Source organism: Thalassophryne amazonica, chromosome 4 (assembly GCF_902500255.1).
Source record: "Thalassophryne amazonica chromosome 4, fThaAma1.1, whole genome shotgun sequence".
NCBI classification, from domain to species: Eukaryota; Metazoa; Chordata; class Actinopteri; order Batrachoidiformes; family Batrachoididae; genus Thalassophryne; species Thalassophryne amazonica.
Genome location: NC_047106.1, coordinates 41418322 through 41442277, shown reverse-complemented (window position 1 = coordinate 41442277; position 23956 = coordinate 41418322). Strand labels below are relative to the sequence as shown.

General features: G+C 41.1%; 1 protein-coding gene across 2 annotated transcripts in view; it reads left to right on the top strand.

Moving 5' to 3' along the window:
* Positions 1-3713: 3713 nt before the first annotated feature.
* Positions 3714-23956, top strand: part of grm5b (glutamate receptor, metabotropic 5b) — a 310360-nt gene continuing 290117 nt past the window's right edge. The window contains exon 1 of one of the 2 annotated variants that reach the window (XM_034167750.1): positions 3714-3918. The gene's annotated coding sequence lies outside the window, so the exon portion shown is untranslated. Of the gene's footprint in view, positions 3919-12629; positions 12831-23956 lie in introns of those variants that run through there. The other variant, XM_034167749.1, reaches the window with a different exon arrangement.

Here is a 23956-nt window from a genome sequence, read left to right as displayed (position 1 = left end):
TAATTTGCGGAGGAGTGGAGCTAAAAGATAATTTTGGTCACAAGATGCTTATATGTGTTGTGCAGACAGATTTAATAAGGTATTATTGTAATTGTGAGTCACATTCATTTTGTTTTCTTTGATCCAGGTTTTTTGTTGCTGTGTTTTGAACATCTACACACTCATTTGGACAGTGCATATGTCCAATTATACATATTTAATTATTTAAATGGATATGTTTTATCTAATTTATCTATCAGTCAAATTTTCTGTTTTTTTTTTTTTTGTCTCATATCATTAATTTGTTTCACTTTCACCAAAATAATTTAATGATTGATATACATTTGTACCAATCAAGTATCAAGTTGTTCTCTTAATGAGCGATATCTCAAGCCAATTCAAGACTTGGGAGCATGTACTGGTACTACACATTGTGGCATCAAACAGACTACAGAGCTGTTCCTGATCCTGGATGACAACCACCCAGGCAGACAATTGGTCCATCTCCAAATCTCAAAAGTAACCATCTACCTGTGGTAGCGAGGTGAAGAGTGGGCATCCTCTTGGCCTTCTCCATCCGTTGCAGTCCTCAACACTGAGTCACCTGCATGCTGGATCATGCCCAGAGAAATGTACCATTTGGCCAAAATGTTGAAAGTGACACTTCTTCACAATGTAAGTGATAATCTCACTTCAGTCTCCAAGTAAATGCTCGCTTCACACAGCCTCATTCCAGTGGTACCCAAGGATCCTCTGAAGAGACCTAGTACCAAAGACATCCGGTCGTCGCCTTATGTCACTGGTTAGCATCCAAGTCTCACAAACATGCTACAAGACAGGAGACACCAGGATTCTAGACTTGGAGCTATATTCTTCTACAAAGATATTGCCATCACCAAACACCTCTGTCCAGTGACCTCATGACTCTAAGCTCTTCCCGGGCATCTCCTGATCTCAAAGTCTGATGACTCAGAGACATGAATGTCACTGCTGAGACAAGTGAAAGTCTCTTACAAGTTCAACACTTTTGCCACATACAGATACACTTCTGTAGACAAAGTCCAGGACGTCATTGAAAGTCTGAATCTTATTCTTGATTGAGGACAATGCAAACTCAGATACTCTGATTCCTGGCTCAGCCTCTCAAGTGCTGCAATCAGAGTATCCACTGATTCTGCAAAGATCACAGCATCGTTTGCAAAGTCAAGGTCAGTAAAACTTTCTTCACCGACAAAGGCACCTAAGCTGTTTGTTTCCCCGATCCGACCCAACATCCAGTTTATGCAAACACTGAACAATGTAAAATCCAGAACATACCTCTGACAAACTTCAGCGTTCACTGGGAAAAATTCAGCATTTCTGCTCCCACTCACGTCTTGGAGATGCCACAAATTCTCAGGCTGTCCCAAAGAGCAGGCTGATCAGCTGAATCAAACACTTGAAAATCAGCATACACTGCAGTGAAACATTGCTGATATTATTTCTTGCAAAATTCTGCAGCAGCTGAGGAAGTTCAACCTGCCAAAAACAATGATGGTGAACTTCTACACTGCCATCATTGAGTCCATCATCTCCTCCTCCATCACCGTCTGGTACGCTGCTACCACTGCTAAGGACAGGAGCAGACTGCAGCGTATCATCCACATGGCAGAGAAGGTGATCGACTTCAGTCTGCCATCCTTTAGGACCTGTACACCTCCAGGGCACTGAGGCGAGGAAGGAAGATAGTGGCCGCTCCCTCTCACCCAGGACACAAATGTTTTGTTACCCTCCCCTCTGGCAAATGGCTGAGGTCCATCAGGACTAAAACCTCAAAACACAAAAACAGCTTTTTTTACATCCACAGCTAGACTTATAAATAATGCCAGAGGCCCCATTTGCTCTGCCTCCCCCTCCCACTCCCATAAGTACAGACTGATCATCCCTGTACTGTACATCTGCAGGCCTGCACAGCCCCATTCCACCATTCCACTATATCTATCTGACAATAAATTTAGTTTTACTTATTTGTCTATTTGACTCCTTTACTTCTTACATAAGTTTTTTCCCTTTTCTTTTTATTGTTTATGCACCAGTGACACCAGATCAAATTCCTTGTATGTGAGAACTTACTTGGCAATAAATTCAATTCTGATTTTGATTCTGGTGCAACAGGAAACAGAAATGGGCTGTTGTATGGTGTTAATGTGCACCCTGGATGCATGGACATTTAACACCTGAATGCTTAGAGGATTTTTGCCACTGCAGGTCCTCAAACTCCACAGTTCCAAGTTCAAATATGTCGGGAGAAAAGGGAGGACTCCTGCACTCTGTCTTACACTTGTAACAGACTTTACTTCCATCTGAGGCAGATGCTCCACTCATATCAGCGTGCTGCTGTGCAAGGCGCCCAACTAGACACTGGGAACAACTTGGGGATTAAGGACCTTGCCGAAGAGACCTTAGTGATTTTCTGATCTGACAAGAAATCAAACAGAGTATCCTCTGGTTTCAAACCCACCAATCAAGAGCTAGGAAACACTGAACGTAGCTAATCAGCTGTGGCAGTAGTAGGTACACATGGAAAACATGTCTGGCAGGTGATCTCAAAACCAGAGTTAGTGACCTACCAGCCCTAGACCACCTAGAACAGGGCTGGACAGCGAAGGCCAAGCACTGCAGGTTTTCCTTGCAACCAATCACCTCAGCAGATGGGTTTGCTGATGAGCTTTTCCTCTGAACATAAATACCTAATCATCAATGAAATAACCTACTGATACACCTGATCATCAATGAAATCACCTGCTGAGGTGATTGGTAGCAAGGAAAACCTGCAGTGTCTCAGCCCTTCATGGCACATGATTGCCAACCCCTGACCAAGGGCATCACCTCAACATGTCACACCCCAATCAAGCTGAGCATATCACCAACCAGTATGTTTATTCAATAAGCGTTCTTATTGTGTGAAAATGACAAATTAGTATATGAAACTGTATCAGCTTTGAAAAAACTATGTGGGCCTACGATGTTGAAAGTATTCCCAAACGTAGAGGCTTGTAGTTGTGCTCCTACACCAGCTACACTGTATTTTCCATCTCTCCCTTCTCTACACACGTGATTGGGTAATCAGATGCAATCAACAGCTGTGCGTCACAGACTCCTAATCAACAGCACACACCTGATTTACACATTAAGGTTGAACAAGGAGAGATGGTAATGTGCAATGACGCGGATCACTCTGGTGAAGGATACGCAGGTGTTTGGAAATGACAGTCAATGGAAATTATAGACAGGAAATGAGAGGGAATGTCAATGTGATTGCACAGTGCAGAAGTGTTGTGCACGTGCCTTTCAGCCTATGTGCTCCTGTTAAAACAAGAAGAGTCGATCGGAGAGAGATGAGAGAGATGAGACTGTAAGCCGAGCTCTGCATCAGCCGACGCTGTGAACATCGAGCCTGTGCATCACTTTGTACAGTTTAACATGTTAATGTGTATGTTTTTTTCTTATGGAAGGCCGTGCTCGTTTTAATGGCCTACTAATCCCAAATGCATTTTCCTGGCAAAATAATCCAAGGCTCCACTTAGCCAAGATCCTAAACCCCTTCTTTCTCGCTCCATCTCTCGCTACTCTCAATCAGCATGCATCTCCAGATGGTATCTTGGAGGTAGGTATGACAGCCAGAGAGTGAGCCAGTGAGAGAGAGAGAGAGAGAGAGAGAGAGAGAGAGAGAGAGAGAGAGAGAGAGAGAGAGAGAGAGAGAGAGAGAGAGAGAGAGAGAGGATGACCTGAAGGGAACGAAGCCTCCTCATTGGAGCTACAGGCGGCAGAGGAAGAGGAAAGCCGGTTCATTTGTTGCTATAGTGAAAAAGTAGATTATCCACTGCAACTATGGTGCTGGGATGAACGTGAAGGATGCTGTATTTCTCCAGAAAATATTCACCTGTTCTTCAAGAAAAGGTAACAGACCAACTTTCCGTCTCTTACTGTTCATTTGCCAGTAGAAGCAGCTGAATCAAAATGAGCAACCGTGTAATGACTGTTATTTTTATCTAAAACACAGAGCGTATAGGCAGCTATGTGTGTCTGATTCTTAAAGAAACCTATTTCACATTTGGCGTTTGGAGTTATTGTAATTTTGAGGTGTGTAACATTAGTAGACCTATGTCACGAGACATGTTGAAATGTTTGCCCCTCCCCAGAAAGTCTGTTATTTCAATACCTACCATGTCCCAACACATTATTTTCTGACAAAAATGGGTAAATGAAGATGGCAAACTATCATATACATCAGGCATATATTTTAAATTATGCACTGTAGTCTGTATGCATCTGGAATCTATATAGGTAAGGCTACTGTGTATAATTACCTCCACCAGTGAAGCTGAAGGACGTTATTATATATATGTATACACACACACACACACACACACACACACACACACACACACACACACACACACACACACACACACACACACACACACACACACACACACACACACACACACACACACACACACACACACACACACACACATCTTCAACCGCTTAGTCCAATTAAAGGTCGCAGGGGGCTGGAGCGGGATACAGGCAGGACAGGACGGCAGTCTGTCACAGGGCCACATATAGACAAACAAACAGACTCACCCACACGCACACCTACGGACAATTTAAAGATTCCAATCCACTTAACCAGCATGTTTTTGATGTGGGAGGAAACTGGAGCACCCGGAGGAAATACATGCAAACACAAAGAACATGCAAACTCCACACAGAAAGGCCACAGGCGGGAATTGAAGCCATGACCTTTCTCGCTGTGAGGCAACACTGCTAACCACTAAGCCACCGTGCTGCCCTAAATATATATATATATATATATATATATATATATATATATATATATATATAATTGAAGATTCATATCCTCATAGGCAAGAAGTGATTCAATTTTCAAGGTCATAGGTCAAAGGTCAAAGTTAGGAAAAATCTTGGGAAAAATCCCTATCTTTAACATTGAATGAAATTTCAAAAATATCACATTTCTTTCACATTTGACCGTGTTATGTAGGATGGTATCCTTTATCAACTGATAAAGTTTGATCCGGATCTGATCTAGATTATAGATTTTGTGGCCATTTAAATTTAACATTAAAAACTCATTTAATATATATTTTACATTATATCTTATTCAGACGTCCCCCAATCACTCTCATATTTTAAAGTGATGTGCAGACTGGCACTCACTATCACCTGACAAAGTTTGATCCGGATGTGATCCAGATTATAGATTTTGTAGCAATTTAAATTTAACATTAAAAACTCATTTAATATATTTTACATTATATCTTATTCAGACGTCCCCCAATCACTCTCATATTTTAAAGTGATGTGCAGACTGGCACTCACTATCACCTGACAAAGTGTGATCTGGATCTGATCCAGATTGCAGATTTTGTGGCCATTTAAATTTAACATTGAAAAACCCATTTAATGTATATTTTACATTATATCCTAATCAAACATGCCCCAATCACGCTCATATTTGAAAGTGAGGTACAGACTGGCACTCACTATTGCCTGACAACTAACGCATCACTGGTAAAACTCAATTTGTGACCGTAAAATCCAGCATGAACGTCTACAAATCATCAGACACAAAAGGGTTATTCCTTAAATCTAAAGTGCCTCAGTCACTCTCATTTTTCTGTTTTCTGTTATGGATTTACCTACACCACCAAAATTGGATAGAGGTTTCAATTTTATGCCTGTTTGTCTATCTTCCAGTTATCAGTCAGAAACCAAGTGCCATAAAGCAAAGACGAATTGTGCAAAGCAAAGATAACATCAGTGTTCTGTGAAAATGATCTGATAAAGAATTCATAACCCAAAAAAGTTGAAAAAAACAAAAAAACAAAAAACAAAAACCTGACAACACACACAAAAAAGTGATCCTTAACACTGATCTTTTATCTGAAATACTTGATCTTTGCTCATGAACTCTTCAGAGGTGGGCACAGCTAACCAAAAAGTTAGCTTTGATAACTGCTAATCAGCTAACTGAAAAGTTAACTCTTATAATGCCAAACCGATAAACCACAAAAAAACTTAGCGGAAGCTACAGCTAACGGATAACCAATAACTTTCAGTATTGTCTCCAGTACATTCAGCTACTGACAGGCCGGTTGTGAGTTTAAACACCGCCAGTGCTTCTGATTAGAATCAAAGGCGATCACAAACCCAACACAACCAACAAGCCAGCACTTCAGTCTTTGTGCACCCTGCCCACTGCTGTAAGGAAGCGTCATTTACATTCACAGGATCCAGCGGTTCAGCCGTGAGGCCGAAGTCCTTAAAAGGAAAGCAGGTTTAACTTATGGTTTTGATTTATAAACCAAATTAATCCAGATAGTTTAACTACATTAATGCCAAGTCTGCCATTTGTACAAAGTGAAAATATAACACATATAAATGAATGATGATTTATTGTCATTACAAGTGCAACAAAATTATTTTCACACCCAGTTACCTCAGAAATATAGCAATTAATCCACAATTATTACAGGTTGAACATAATAATGACACACATCAGAATTAAAACAACCGCAGATATACATTTGATTTGTTTATGTATGCCAAACTTTGAAGCAGTCCATCATCCGAATTGAGGCAAAGTGAGTGCAGGCCATAGCAGAGTCCCGTGCAGCTGACCTTGGGGGGTGGGGGTGGGGTTGGGGTGTGGGGGCGCTGCAGCTGTGCCGCGCGGCTTCCTGGAGTCCCATATCTTTTAATTTTAAAATAATGCACTAATTCTGAAATTTTGAACATTAAGACACACAGATGCCAAGGGTTTTTCTGTTGTGGTAGAGTTGAGCTCAGCTCCTATTAGCGCCCTCACTGCTGCAAAATACATAGCAGACTGGAGCTAACAGGGTTTATGAATGTTTCTCACCGTTACTATGTAAAAAAAAATTAGCGGTCTAAAAGTTATCGGAACTAAATTTATTGGAAGCTAATTGGTCCGCTGATGGCTTGTGTAATTTGCTGAAAAGCTAATCTGCTAACAAAAAAGTTATCTTTGATAATTTGCGGTTAGCGGATTAGTGGAACTGTGACCACCACTGCTCCTGACATTTGATCACATCTAATTTAGTTTATAAGAAGACACTTCTAACAGGACTTTGACCTTAAATTGTTTTCCCCAAGGTTTGCGCTCTATAAGCGCGGTGCTCCAGTTTAATATATATTGAGAAATAAATGCAAATCACCCAACTTTGTACCATCAGAACATTTAATAAAACATATAGTTGACATGATTCTTGACATCCATTTACAGTAAATAATCACCTTGATAGCCATTTTTCTTTAAACAAACCAGACATCATGAGCTTGTTGAAATTGCTGGATATATCTTGTACTTCATTTACACCCATCATGAAGAAATACAAATGTATGGTTCTTCTGTCTAGAGTAGGCATTTTTCAAAAACTGAGTGATGATGCATAAAGTGAGGGAAGCCACCAAGATACCATGACAACTCTGAAAGTGTTACAGGGTTCTGTGGCTGTGTTTGGACGAAATGTGCACATCTGGTCTTTTGCCCTTTGTATGACCCATCACAACTTAACAATGGAGAACAGAGAAGGACTTTATTCCAATAAAACACCCCAAGTCGCAGCTGAATTTCCCCTGTGATTTCTGGCAAACTGTAACTAAAATTTCCCTTTTTTAAAAAATGAAAATCCTTTCCTTTTTCATTTCACCATGAAGCTGCCACTGGTGATGCAACAGACAAAAGCTACACTATGCACAGTCTCTGCAGTCACATCCACTGAAGCCTCTGGGCCGTATCTTCCACCCAGTGCAAACCAATGCACAGCCCGGTGCCGGCGTCACCGCTGGTTATTAATTTTTATGCAGCGTCCACATCCTTCAGATAATGTGGGGTTTTTGGAAATGAGGGTCAATGCAAATGATAGACAGGAGAGCGAATGTGGGGAATGTGTAAGAATGAGATGTGGTCGGGCATAGAGCTCATGTGTTTATATCGTCTGTAACCAGAATGTGTTTAAGCCATAGACGAACAAAAGAACATGACAAAAGTCCAACACTGTCTCACACTGTATAAAGATCGCAACAATCAGACAGGCCTTACATCATGCACGTACACTCTGCTGGCACATATCATCGCCAGTCTCCTGCAACTGTGTATTATAGTGGTCACATTAAAACAAATCTATTAGTAGAAATAATGCATTCTACATTCTTAGCACCCATCTTGTTTACATTTACATTTTTACACTTGGTTAATGCTGCTTTGTGTCACTATGTGACAAGTTATGTACTGTAGGTAGGACATGTGGGCAGATGTGTTTTTTGACAGAAGCGTTGTGTTGGGTGTGAGACTGCACGGGTATAGTGTCCCGTTGTTGCTTCCTGTAGCACTTGTGTTGAACTCATGTGTTTGGGTTTCATTTGGTCATACCAGTCCTGCCCACAGTCCACCTCTTTACCAATTTTTATTGGCTGGCCGGGAGTTAGGTGGAGTCAGGCACTGGCAAGATAATGACATTAGGAAACATCCTATTTGAACTTCAATCCCACTCATAAGAAAACCTACGAGTGGCATCATAGAGGGTTTGTCCAGTGTATATACAGCCTATGGTGGAAATCAGTCAACACAGGTTGATGACAGCTCAGATGAAAGCAAAGCAATTCAACCTGATGCAAATCCAGTGCTGCGTACTGACCAACAACAGTAAGGACAAGACCAACAAGAGCAATCACAGCTTTCTGACATCCTCCAATCTGAATCCAGGCCACCTCCAAAATTCAGTGGAGTATATCTATCAGTGGAGTAATATCTATCTGTGGTGCAAATTTGGTGAGAATCTGTTAAGTAGTTTTGAAGTAATTGTTATGTGTCGGACGCAGCTCGGAGAACCGACCAGCGTTTGAAGGACCCAGTATGAAATAAGCAGAGCACGGTACAAAGGCTAACTGAATTTAATACATAACAGTGAAAATGTGATAACAAAAAGGTGCGGCCTGGCGTGGTGCGCTCCCAGCAGCGCTAACGGTCCGGAGCCAGAAGCTGTTTCGGACCCAAGGACCCCGCCGACACCCCCCAGGTGGCCGCAACAATCGAGTCTGTGAAAGAAGGAACCATTATGTGAGTCCACACTCTACACACAGAACACTTAAAGGTGTACAAACAGCAAACACTTCCTGGCTTGATTACAGATCAGCTTCCCAACCTGCAGGCATGGAACATCCCGTTCACAAAACTCCACCGCAGTGGAAGCTGATACATGACTAACATACAGCTCAATACAATAAGGTGTGAGGGACACCACATTTACTGACTGTATAACTGTTAGTCACAAAATCTAACGTACCTCAGGAAGTGTGCTGACGAGCATGAGACCTCACCCCCTCCTCTTTCACAGACTGTGCATCAAACCTGGACGTTTCTCAGCATCCGCTGCTGATGAGATGGCTCCCGAGACGACGATCTCACCCGTCTGGTCACAAGGTCGTTTCTCTGGCAAATACACACTGTGCACTCCAGTCTTAAATGCCAACATGCTCCAATCCATCCAGATGCACCTCAGCTGTGAGTCCTGACGAGTCGCAGGTGATCAGGGTGAGGTCCTGACAGCCTCAGCAACACAGCCACTCAGTCCCAAATGCACGCCACCTGGGAGGAAAACAAACAGACAAACAAACCGGCAGCCAGGCCCCCCCCAGCCATATAACAGTAATCCTTCAAAGCCTTCATAAAGTGAAGTCTTTATCCAGAATCCGGATCCGGATCACCTCCAAAATTTAATGGAGTGTTCCATGCCCTAGTATGTATCTGTGGGGAAAATTTCATCAAAATCCGTGCAGTAGTTTTGACATAATCCTCCTTACAGTAATCTTTCAAAACCTATATAAAGTTAAACTTGATCCAGAATCTGGATTCGGATCACCTCCAAAATTTAGTGGAGTCTTCCTTGGTCTAATATCTATCTGTGATGAAAATTTTGTCAAAATCTGTGCAGTTGTTTTGACGTAATCCTGCTAACAGCCAGACAAATAAATAAATAAATAAATGAACAAACACTGATGATTTTATTACGTCCTTGGCGGATGTAACAAATATTCATTTTATGATCTATTACAGGCAGAAATAGAAGTGGCCCAATGTTCCGACCTCCAGATTACGATGGGCAACCTCAATGCAAAAGCAGGAAATAACATTTACTATGACAGAGCTATAGAAAAGGAAGTATGTAAGATTGACAACAAAGAGCATCTTGCAGATATCTGCATTCTGGAACCTGTTGAACCTGGTCATCATAGGGATGATCTTTTCACACTGGTGTTCCCCAAACAGCAGACAGGATGATCAACGGCATTTGTAGGCACTGACTGCTTGACATTACTTTCAGAAGAGGTGCGGATTGTGACAGCCTTTAAGCTGAAGAGTACAAGCCATCAAGGCACCAGCAATACTACACTGAAAAACTGCACATCCTCAGTGTCAGAACTCACTTTTTTACTCACCTCACTAACAGATCCCAAGTGCTGGCAGATACGACAGACTAATGTACAACTGAGTTAGATCCAGTGAACAGCATGTGGAAAACAGTACCATCCATATCCACAAACCTCGTGGGATAGGAGTTGATCTACCAATATGCAAGGTTGGGTAGGATTACTTTGAAAGAATACATGTGGATTACATGTATGTATGTACATACATTTGGATTACTTGTAATCTGATTACTTTTGGTTTACATTTCAAAGTAATCCTACCCAACCTTGCCAATATGTAGACTGGCAGTTGGTTATAGTGTATTCCTGTCTTTGTCCTTAGATAAGACACTTCATCTTATCGTTCCAGTCCACTCAGCTGTAAATGAGTATCAGCCTTGGCTTTGGAAGTGTAGCAGTGATGGACTACTTTTCCAACCAGGGGGAGTTAAAGACTCAAATCTACTTCATGCTATGGTATTCGAGGATAGGTACTGGCCTGATGGTCTCCAGGACAAGTATAGGAGCTATCTGAAACTTGGAAAGCTATGGAATACAGGCGGTAACATGAAAAAGAAACTCACAGACATTGAATCCTAGAAGTTACAAGAACAATACACACTGCAGAGAAGCTGATCAACTGTCAAAATGACAAAATCATACACGTATGAATGGAATTGCCAGTCAAGTTGAGTTGGAGGTCTGGAGGTTAGAGTGGTGGGCTTACAACCAGAGCATCCATCAGACTCAAACTCACCAGGTTCCTCTTGAGTGAGACCTTTAATACCCACATTGCTCCCACTGTGCAGTTGACCACCTTGAGTGGTAGCACGTTGACATCAGTGTGTGAACTGGCGAATGCCAGGCATCATTGTGTAACTGAGTGACATATCTCTGTAGCTCTTGTGAAATTTTAACACCAGACTTTTTGCTTTCAAGGCCAATCCACTTGGGAATTCCCCACAATCCAAGCTAGTATAGTGGGGACATCTTTTCAATCTGGACTTCACCTTGTTATGATTGTAAAGCACTTTGATTGTTTTCCATCAGATGGAAAGTGCTATAGAAGTGTATTTCTTTTATTCACCAGCCGTGGAGGACCTTGTTGAGGTCCACTCATCGCTCATTGCCACTTCAATTCATTATGTATTGTGTTGACCGCTCGGTACGTCAGTGAATGAACAGAGAGTCGAATGGTTTGTTTCATGTTGTCTCCTGGTGAATCAGCATATCATGGTAAGAACAAAAATTTGAATGGCTTATTTCCATAGGTGTGTGTGTGTGTGTGTGTGTGGGGGGGGGGGGGGGGGAGCAGGGGGGCAACTGGGCTTGGCAAAATGCTCAAATTCGGGCAGATTGGCTGGGAAATTCGAGCATGGGCCATGTAGACTCTGAATACAGAATAGAATGACCTAAAATGTCAGACTTATTTTCGCAATTAATGTAAATATTCAAACCGCTATTTGGTCACCAATATAAATATAAATATGGGTATATAAATTTATGGTAATTTAAAGAGTCATGGGGGTTTCTGAAATTCGGGCAAATTTGGTGTCGCCCCCCACACAAAAATAGTCCATCCCCTCCTACGCCTATGCTTATTTCACATAGCGGTATGGTCACGAAGATGAATGGTTTGTTTCATGTAGCGCACCAATGAATCAGTCTGTCAGTTAATGAACAGGAAGTAGAGTGGTTTAATTCGTATGAATCACTACATCAGGGTATGGACAGGAAGCTAAAAAACTCGTTTTATTTATTGCATTGCTTGAAACACTATAATAAATAAGCCAGACAAACAAAAGTTTGAAAAATATATATATATTTTTTTACAACAAATTACTTACTGCGAATTGTTTGGACATGCATGTTGCATCACTATTGGATGGTAGTTGCCCAACCCAGCAGTTCTCAGATGTGCCCCAAAATGTGACAGCGAACCTGGTCTCCCCAATTCTGTTGGAAAACCTATTTTTTTAAACAAGACCTTTTTTTTTGCACAGTCTACAACTAATCACGGCGTGATGTAGAAATATGACGAAGAATGAAAATGAGCAAAGTGCAAAAGAGAAGAATGGAGGAGAGGAGAGTTGGAAAAGGTGTAAAGTGAAAGAAGGGAGGAGGAGATGATGAAAATGAGAGCAGAGGAAGGATGCCTCGGAGCGGAGGAAGTGAACTGAGAGAGAGAGAGAGAGAGAGAGAGAGAGAGAGGAAAAATCGGGACGAAGGAGACGAGAGGTGCTTGGATCGAAGCTCAGGTGTGCGTGACTGGAAAACCGACGGAGCCTGAACGCCGCACAGCAGCAGCTCCGCTCTTTGACATTGAACCGAACCTTCAGCACCGAGTCACGGTAAGACTCGCTGTTTCCACTTAATTGTATTCTGTGGTGTTCCGGAGTGATTATCACTCTTCTTTGCTGCTCTCATCTTCTCACACCGACTTGTTTGCAGCGAGGAGCAAAGTATTTTCTGTCACGTGTGAGGGTTCGATCGGTTCGAATGGTGGGTTGTGATCTCCCATTGCGGCTGACGGACGCAGCGCTGCAGCACACGCTGCTTTTTATTTATTATTTTTTTAATTTTGTTTTTCTGATTGCGAATATAGGCCATTAAATCACGCGTAAAATCATCCAGTATCGCAGTCAGAGGATGAACTGTGAGGTGTCCCGCTGCGAAGAGGTCGCAGGCTGTGAGTTGGATTTTGGCAGGAACACAGCTGGAGGGATTTGAGGTCAGAGTCTGTTCTTCTAAACACACCTTGTCTGCTGCAGCAGGTGCAGTCCTCTGTGGTTTGGGGAACACTGACAAATGACTGGAACATTCCCAGTGGACATGTCTTTGTGGCGCACACAGGAGTGGGTTCAGAATGCCTGTTTCCCGTAAAGTAAGTCCCTTCGCTCCCTTGTTTGCACTCGGGGTCGCCACAGCAAATCCAAGGTGGATCTGCATGTTGAATTGGCACAGGTTTTACGCCGGATGCCCTTCCTGACGCAGGGGCAGGGGTGGGATTTGAACCCGGAACCTTCTGCACTGAAACCAAGCACATTAACCACTTGGCCACCACCCCTGCACCACCCCTGTTTCCCGTCAAGAGCTGTAATCGTGAAATAAAAATAAAGAGACATCATGACATGTGCGGTTGAAATGGTTTAATTCCATCAAAGGCTCCAAACTGATGGCCCGGGGGCTGCACGAGTCCTGCCAGCTGGTTGTTTTACAGCCCGCAGCTTTACCGCAGGTGAACCATTCACTTTAGGATTGGCGTGGCCTTTGTTTTTATTATTTTTAAAATATTATTTATTATTAGCATTAGCCATTCAAGCTGATGTCTGTGTCTTGCAGAACCAGTGACCATCATCACATTAAAAAGTTTCTAGTAGGGCTGAAACGATTCATCGAGTAATTCGAATAATTCAATTACAACAAATGTTCAAGGTAAATTCTTTGCCTCAAGGCTTCATTTAAAGCTGTAGTACATACACCAGGCCTGTATGTGGCGCTGTAACGCTCCCACAAAAAAACACAGAAGACCACCATAGCACTAATCAGTGTAGCAGGTGGTGCTACAAGTTTGCAAAGCCACACGCTGAGGAAAATCAAGCCTTTTAAGAGAAAGGGTCCGCGCGGATCGTTTGAAACGGACTTATTGCGCATTTAAAGTGAAGCAGTGTGTTTGTATATATTAAAAAAAAAAACACGTTTTGCTCCACTAGCCGTTCTCCACCTCTGCAGATGAAGCGAAAGGACGCACACTTTAAATGAGTCATGTTTAATGATTAAAAAAAAGGTTTAATTCAGATTTGGTAAGAGTTTTTATCAACAGGCAGCTTTTGTGGAAACGCTGCAATCCACAGCCGTTTTTCAAAGGCTGTGTTATTCGCCAAGTATCCACAGAAAATAAAGAATTTGACTTTGGTTTTAGCTACACTCTGTACAGCATGTAGAAATATACACTGAACACTGAATAAATCACAGTAATAAAAAGTGCAAATGAAATATGCAATAAGAAAAAAGAATAAATAAGAAATAAATAAGAAATAAGAAAAAAATAAAATAAGAAAAACAGAATGTCCTGTCCGCAGACTGAAGATTTCACAGACTGCCTGGGCTTATAGTTTGGCAAAGCTCTAAAACTCTTAATGTGAAAAAATAAATAATAACCTGGCAAAACAGAGAGAGGGAACACCCTAAACTTAAAAATCTGCATGATGGCACAGCAACATTGTGCCACTGCTTAGGGATAGCCCTGCCACTACTGATATTGTTTAAAAACGCAAAGGTACTTTTTATCCGATTACTCGATTAATCGATAAACTAATCAATAGAATATTCGATTCCAAAAATATTCGATAGCTGCAGCCCTAGTTGCTAGACATCCAGCTTTTCACTGAAGCCAGATAATCCTCTAAAGTTTTAGTGTGTGTGAGATTTCTTAAAGTTACCTACATGTACAACTGAGTGTCATCAGCAAAAACTAATCCCAAAACATCACAGTATCTGCCCGAGGGAGGGAGAAAAGCAGGGGACCTAAAACAAATCCTTTTGGAACCTTATATTTCATAGGAAGAAGATTTGAAGTGACGTTATTGTACAGGGCACACTGAAAACGACTAGTTAAGTAGGCTCTCAACCACGCAAGAACATTACCAGCAATCCCAAAGTGGCTGTCAAGCCTGTCCAGTAGTATGCAATGATCCACCGTGTCAAATGCAGTGCTGAGATCTAACAACAGCAGAAGTAGTGTCCGAGTCCATTGTAAGCAGACGGTCATTCACCACTTCAGTAGGTACTATTTCCGTGGAATGGGCATTGTAAATGCAGACTGCAGTAGCTCAAAGAGGTTATTCTCAGTAAGATGGTCCACAAACTGCTGTGAAACCACTTTTTCAAAGATTTTAGAGCAAAATGATATTTGATATCGGTCTGCAGTTTTCAGTAAACCTGACTCCAGGTTAGGTTTCTTCAGAATTGGTTTAATCACTGCAGATTTAAAAGATTTAAGAACAAAACCCGAGGCTAGTGACAGGTTAATAATTTGCAACCTAGCAGGCCCAAGTGTAGCCCACAGGTCCTTAAACAGTTCAGTCGGTATCAGGGTCAAAAAGACAGGTTGTGCTTTTAGCGGAAGTTACAAGTTTTGTCGGCATACCCAGTAGAATAGTAGCAAATTCAGTATGTCTCGGCATCCCATCACAGTGGTAACCACATCAGTAGCAGGATTTGGTGGTAGAACTTGAGCATGATGAAATATATTTGGCCCAATAGCCTTTCTTTCTCTTCAACATAATCTAAGAAATCCTGAGCAGTAAATTGAAAGTGGCTTACAGGTGGCTGTCCTTGAATAAGTGCAGCCACAGTGTCAAGCAAGAACTTTGAATTATGCTTGTTTTTATTAATCAAATCAGATTAATGGGCCTGCTTATTAGCCAATATTGCAAATCCAGAATAGCATCAGAATAGCAAGATAGAAGACTTATAATTTTGAACTACACCATTTTCTCTCAAGACTTCTAAACCTATGCTTGTGGTCATGTAGATGATCATTGAACCATGGCATTTGTGTTTTTTTTTTTTTTTTTTTTGGGGGGGGGGGGGGGGTAATTTTATAATAGGTGGAACAGTTCCAGTAGACTCGTGAGCACTGAATTTAAGTTGTCCACAAAGATACCAAATTCATCTAAGAATTGGGAGTATTGGCCCGGGGGTCTATAAACAGTGATAAAGTAACATGTCTGATTTTTGTCCCTCTGATTGTATCTGCATGTGGCAGCCTGAATGGTGCAGAGAGCCAAATGGTCAAGTTAATTATATCAGGGACCTTAAACTAAACCCAGATTGATGAATTAAAGCAACACTTCCACCTTGCTTTGTATCATGAAGAACATAACTAAATGTGTACAGATGGGCAGGCTTCATTTAAAGGGAGGAGGAGATTGGGTTTCAACCAGGTTTCAAGTAGGTCAAGGTCACTGGCCTTCGAACCCATGCGAAGTACTCCTCCAAGGCATGTACCCACCAAATATGAAGTTTCTGCATGCAATAGGTGCGTAGCTACATTGTGGCGAACGAATTGCAGCCGGACAGACGGACCACCTGGATGCTATATGCCCCGCAGAGCGGTTGCACCGCGAGGCGGGGCATAAAAATGAGAGTGATGAAGGCACTTTTGATTAAAATATAATGCAAAATATACACCAAATGGGCTTTTCAATATTAAATTAAAACATCCACAGAATCCACAATCCGGATCAGATCAGCTTTGTCAGACGATAGTGTCAATCTGTACCTCACATATGAGCGTGATTAGGGCATGTTTGATTAAGATATAATGTAAAATATTCATTAAATGGGGTTTTCAATGTTAAATTTAAATGGCCACAGAATCTGTAATCTGGATCAGATCTGGATCAAACTTTCAGTCAATAAAGGATACCATCTTATATAAAGCTCTCAAATATGAAAGAAATTTGATCTTTTTTGATAGTTATGAATTTTTGAAAATTTGTTCAATGTTAAATATAGGAATGCTTCCTGACTTTGTCCTTTGACCTTGAAAATCGAAGCAGTTCTTGCCTTGCAGGCAAGATGAGATAAGCTCAACTTTCTTTATCCCGAAGGAAACTATTTTGCCAGAGTATCGAAACAGTAAAAGTAAACAATGTATTTATTTATTTATTTTTTTATAATAAGTACAACAATTTTATGTGAAATGACTGGAAGACATTTACACAAGATGTTTGACAATATTGCACATAACTCTGAATAACTGAATAACACTGTTCATTATGTATTCATCCTGCAGAAGGAGGAGGAATTATACAGTCTGATTGCCACAGGTAGGAAAGACCTCCTGTGGTGTTCTGTGGTGCACCTCAGTGGTCTCAGTCTAAGACTGAAGGTGCTCTGACAGGATGCTGCACAGTTTCCTCAGCATCCTCCTCTCTGACACCTACACCACAGACTCCAGTTCCACCCCCAGGACAGAGCCAGCTGTGTCAGCTGCCTTCAGCCAGCTTGCTCAGGACACTACAGCAAGAAGAAGACGCTGGAGACCACCGAGTGTTAAAACATCTGCAACATATTTTTGCAGACATTGAAAGATCTGAGCCTCCTGAGGAAGTACAGTCGGCTCTGACCTTCTGTGTTTATAGTCCAGTCCAGTTTCTTGTGTATGTGGACACCCAGGTACTTGTCATGGTCCACAATGTCCACCTCTGTTCCATTGATGGACATTGTATGAATGAATATGAATCTTCAGGCTGTTCACAAACAAACAAACAGAGGTGAAAGCAGAGGTAATAAGCAAAATGCTTTTCTGAGCACGTGAAAATATTACGTCTTTAAAGGCACGCTGCAGTAAAAACAGCAGGACCTGTATTAATGCCTATTATATAGGCACAACAACAACAACACATCTGACGATTACACATCTGTATCTTTGATATCTTGCGAGGATCATGATGTTTTATATCCACAGTCAAACACACTCTGTTATTCAAAGATGTGTGTGACCTTTTCTACTTGCCAAACGTCTTACCTCTGACGAGGTGGGAAATAACAGGTATTGCATTTATTTTTCACTGTGAGCGCATTGCTGAGAGAAGCGCACACTTCAAGGCTTGCTGTTTATCCAAAATAGAATTGGTGATTACAGAATGATCCTCTTCAGTCAACATGTGAGTGTGTTCTAATCTAATAGTGGCAGCCGCACCGTGAGCGTGCTTTCCTATTTGCATATCTTTGTCACTGTGTGGAAATGTGCACGGCGATCCCACCTGTTCTGTGTACCCGTGTTCCAAATAATGAAGTTAAATTCAATTCAATTCAGTTCAGTTCAATTTTATTTATATAGCGCCAAATCACAACAAACAGTTGCCCCAAGGCGCTTTATATTGTAAGGCAAAGCCATACAATAATTACGTAAAAACCCCAAAGGTCAAAACGACCCCCTGTGAGCAAGCACTTGGCGACAGTGGGAAGGAAAAACTCCCTTTTAACAGGAAGAAACCTCCAGCAGAACCAGGCTCAGGGAGGGGCAGTCTTCTGCTGGGACTGGTTGGGGCTGAGGGAGAGAACCAGGAAAAAGACATGCTGTGGAGGGGAGCAGAGATCAATCACTAATGATTAAATGCAGTGGTGCATACAGAGCAAAAAGAGAAAGAAACACTCAGTGCATTATGGGAACCCCCCAGCAGTCTAAGTCTATAGCAGCATAACTAAGGGATGGTTCAGGGTCACCTGATCCAGCCGTAACTATAAGCTTTAGCAAAAAGGAAAGTTTTAAGCCTAATCTTAAAAGTAGAGAGGGTGTCTATCTCCCTGATCCGAATTGGGAGCTGGTTCCACAGGAGAGGAGCCTGAAAGCTGAAGGCTCTGCCTCCCATTCTACTCTTACAAACCCTAGGAACTACAAGTAAGCCTGCAGTCTGAGAGCGAAGCGCTCTATTGGGGTGATATGGTACTATGAGGTCCCTAAGATAAGAAGGGACCTGATTATTCAAAACCTTATAAGTAAGAAGAAGAATTTTAAATTCTATTCTAGAATTAACGGGAAGCCAATGAAGAGAGGCCAATATGGCTGAGATATGCTCTCTCCTTCTAGTCCCCGTCAGTACTCTAGCTGCAGCATTTTGAATTAACTGAAGGCTTTTCAGGGAACTTTTAGGACAACCTGATAATAATGAATTACAATAGTCCAGCCTAGAGGAAATAAATGCATGAATTAGTTTTTCAGCATCACTCTGAGACAAGACCTTTCTAATTTTAGAGATATTGCGTAAATGCAAAAAAGCAGTCTTACATATTTGTTAATATGCGCTTTGAATGACATATCCTGATCAAAAATGACTCCAAGATTTCTCACAGTATTACTAGAGGTCAGGGTAATGCCATCCAGAGTAAGGATCTGGTTAGACACCATGTTTCTAAGATTTGTGGGGCCAAGTACAATAACTTCAGTTTTATCTGAGTTTAAAAGCAGGAAATTAGAGGTCATCCATGTCCTTATGTCTGTAAGACAATCCTGCAGTTTAGCTAATTGGTGTGTGTCCTCTGGCTTCATGGATAGATAAAGCTGGGTATCATCTGCGTAACAATGAAAATTTAAGCAATGCCGTCTAATAATACTGCCTAAGGGAAGCATGTATAAAGTGAATAAAATTGGTCCTAGCACAGAACCTTGTGGAACTCCATAATTAACCTTAGTCTGTGAAGAAGATTCCCCATTTACATGAACAAATTGTAATCTATTAGATAAATATGATTCAAACCACCGCAGCGCAGTGCCTTTAATACCTATGGCATGCTCTAATCTCTGTAATAAAATTTTATGGTCAACAGTATCAAAAGCAGCACTGAGGTCTAACAGAACAAGCACAGAAATGAGTCCACTGTCTGAGGCCATAAGAAGATCATTTGTAACCTTCACTAATGCTGTTTCTGTACTATGATGAATTCTAAAACCTGACTGAAACTCTTCAAATAGACCATTCCTCTGCAGATGATCAGTTAGCTGTTTTACAACTACCCTTTCAAGAATTTTTGAGAGAAAAGGAAGGTTGGAGATTGGCCTATAATTAGCTAAGATAGCTGGGTCAAATGATGGCTTTTTAAGTAATGGTTTAATTACTGCCACCTTAAAAGCCTGTGGTACATAGCCAACTAATAAAGATAGATTGATCATATTTAAGATCGAAGCATTAAATAATGGTAGGGCTTCCTTGAGCAGCCTGGTAGGAATGGGGTCCAATAGACATGTTGATGGTTTGGATGAAGTAACTAATGAAAATAACTCAGACAGAACAATCTGAGAGAAAGAGTCTAACCAAATACCGGCATCACTGAAAGCAGCCAAAGATAACGATACGTCTTTGGGATGGTTATGAGTAATTTTTTCTCTAATAGTTAAAATTTTATTAGCAAAGAAAGTCATGAAGTCATTACTAGTTAAAGTTAAAGGAATACTCGGCTCAATAGAGCTCTGACACTTTGTCAGCCTGGCTACAGTGCTGAAAAGAAACCTGGGATTGTTCTTATTTTCTTCAATTAGTGATGAGTAGAAAGATGTCCTAGCTTTACGGAGGGCTTTTTTATAGAGCAACAGACTCTTTTTCCAGGCTAAGTGAAGATCATCTAAATTAGTGAGACGCCATTTCCTCTCCAACTTACGGGTTATCTGCTTTAAGCTACGAGTTTGTGAGTTATACCACGGAGTCAGGCACTTCTGATTTAAAGCTCTCATTTTCAGAGGAGCTACAGCATCCAAAGTTGTCTTCAATGAGGATGTAAAACTATTGACGAGATACTCTATCTCACTTACAGAGTTTAGGTAGCTACTCTGCACTGTGTTGGTATATGGCATTAGGGAATATAAAGAAGGAAACATATCCTTAAACCTAGTTACAGCGCTTTCTGAAAGACTTCTAGTGTAATGAAACTTATTCCCCACTGCTGGGTAGTCCATTAGAGTAAATGTAAATGTTATTAAGAAATGATCAGACAGAAGGGAGTTTTCAGGGAATACTGTTAAGTCTTGAATTTCCATACCATAAGTCAGAACAAGATCTAAGATATGATTAAAGTGGTGGGTGGACTCATTTACATTTTGAGCAAAGCCAATAGAGTCTAATAATAGATTAAATGCAGTGTTGAGGCTGTCATTCTCAGCATCTGTGTGGATGTTAAAATCGCCCACTATAATTATCTTATCTGAGCTAAGCACTAAGTCAGACAAAAGTTCTGAAAATTCACAGAGAAACTCACAGTAACGACCAGGAGGACGATAGATAACAACAAATAAAACTGGTTTTTGGGACTTCCAATTTGGATGGACAAGACTAAGAGTCAAGCTTTCAAATGAATTAAAGCTCTGTCTGGGTTTTTGATTAACTAATAAGCTGGAATGGAAGATTGCTGCTAATCCTCCGCCTCGGCCCGTGCTATGAGTGTTCTGGCAGTTAGTGTGACTCGGGGGTGTTGACTCATTTAAACTAACATATTCATCCTGCTGTAACCAGGTTTCTGTTAGGCAGAATAAATCAATATGTTGATCAATTATTATATAATTTACTAACAGGGACTTAGAAGAGAGAGACCTAATGTTTAATAGACCACATTTAACTGTTTTAGTCTGTGGTGCAGTTGAAGGTGCTATATTATTTTTTCTTTTTGAATTTTTATGCTTAAATAGATTTTTGCTGGTTATTGGTGGTCTGGGAGCAGGCACCGTCTCTACGGGGATGGGGTAATGAGGGGATGGCAGGGGGAGAGAAGCTGCAGAGAGGTGTGTAAGACTACAACTCTGCTTCCTGGTCCCAACCCTGGATAGTCACGGTTTGGAGGATTTAAGAAAATTGGCCAGATTTCTAGAAATGAGAGCTGCTCCATCCAAAGTGGGTCTCTCCTAACAAGACCAGGTTTTCCCCAGAAGCTTTGCCAATTATCTATGAAGCCCACCTCATTTTTTTTGAAGATATTTTATAGTAACAAAAAAATTAAGTCAAGTAGCTTCAGTGATGAAAATATGTGCATTATATTTTACAAATTAGAGGAGAAAAAAGACACTTGCGTCCACAGATACCACCTATTTCATGACCGTTACGGTAGAAAACACCCACTTCTGGATGGAGCCGCACCTCAGAGAGAAAAAAAAACTGAATCAGGTGGCAGAAAGACAACAAATACAGTATAATTTGTCAGCATTAAGCAACAAGAAAAGCAGAAGAAATACGAAGGTGATCGCCGGCCTTTTAAAAGGGAAAAAGCATAGTAACATACGATACCAGTATGCTAGCCATACAAAAGGGAAAATAAGTGCGTCTTAAGTCTGGACTTGAAAGTCTCTACAGAATCTGACTGTTTTATTGATAAAGGGAGATCATTCCACAGAACAAGGGTATGATAAGAGAAAGCTCTGTGACCCGCAGACTTTTTATTCACCCTAGAGACACAAAGTAGTCCTGCACCCTGAGAACGCAAAGCCTGGGCCTGTACGTAGGGTTTAAACAGATCAGCTAAGTAGGGAGGGGCTAGTACATGAACAGTTTTATAGGTTAGTAACAGAACCTTAAAATCTGATCTCACAAGAACAGGAAGCCAGTGAAGAGATGCCAAAATGAGTGTAATGTGGGCAAACTTTCTGCTTCCTGTCAAAAGTCTGGCTGCAGCATTTTGAACCAGTTGAAGACTCATAAGGCTGGACCAAACCAGAAAATAGAACATCTATTTATTTGTCTGTCTGTCTGTTAGCAAGATCACGTCAAACTACTGCACGGATTTTGACAAAACTTTCACAACAGATAGATATTAGGCCATGGAAGACTCCATTAAATTTTGGCATTGATCCACATTCTGGATCAAGATGTTCTCTTCATATAGGCTTTGAAGGATTATGTAAAAACTACTTCACAGATTCTCACCAAATTTTCACCACAGATAGATATTAGGCCATGGAAGACTCCACTGAATTTTGGAGGTGATCTGGATTGATGGATGTCAGAAATCTCTGTTTGCTCTTGTTAAATCATATTTGTAGGGACGGAGTGGTGGTTCTCATAATAATGGTTTTGCTTTGATGTGGGCATTAAAAATTATGAGCAGCGTTTTTCCTCAGTAATCATGGATGAACTAAACCTAATGCCATCAAGCTACCTATAGCTGCTAAAAAATGCTAACACCATTAGTATCCACAATTACATCACTTGAGAAAGTCTATTTATTATTACGGATATTTGTAATAAAATGCTCAGTAAATAATGAGCCATTTTTTTTAATCTTTTTGCATTAGTAACCTGCGTCGCTTCATCCCACTCTGGGCTCACGGTCACAATCCCTGGGATGGGAGGCAAGCCTTCTAACCACAAGGTTAAAACTCATGGTCTCTCACGTCTGTCGCTAGAAGGTCTTTCGATCTTACTGAATGAGGTGTATTTGACTGCTTTTGCACAGCACCATCCGCTAAGAATAAGATGAACTTTGTTATCCCAAAGGAAATTATTTTGCCAGAGTACCGAACAGTAAACAGTGAACATTTTTTAAAATACAATAGGTACAACACATTTATCTGAAATGACTGAAGACATTTTCAAAAGATTTTCACCAATATTGCACATAGCTGAGTAACTGAACAACTCTATTAATAACTCTGTTCGTTATGTATTCATCCTGCAGAAGGGGGAGGAATTATAGAGTCTGACTGGCACTGGTAGGAAAGAGCTGCTGTGGCCTTCTGTGGTGCACCCTAACCAAAAAGTTTAAACTGATTTTAGCACTTCCCCCTGGAATTTTGTTCTGACCTCTGTGGTACTCACCGAAAACTCAACTCGTGAGGCGCATAGAGTGGAAAAACATGCTCAGAAATACAAAATATTCTGAGATAAAATTAAAGGGATTTGGGGTATATTACGATGACATAGACGTCTCAAACAGGCTAAAATGCTGTTTATATAACGGCTGAGTGGATCCTTGTCATTTGATTGGT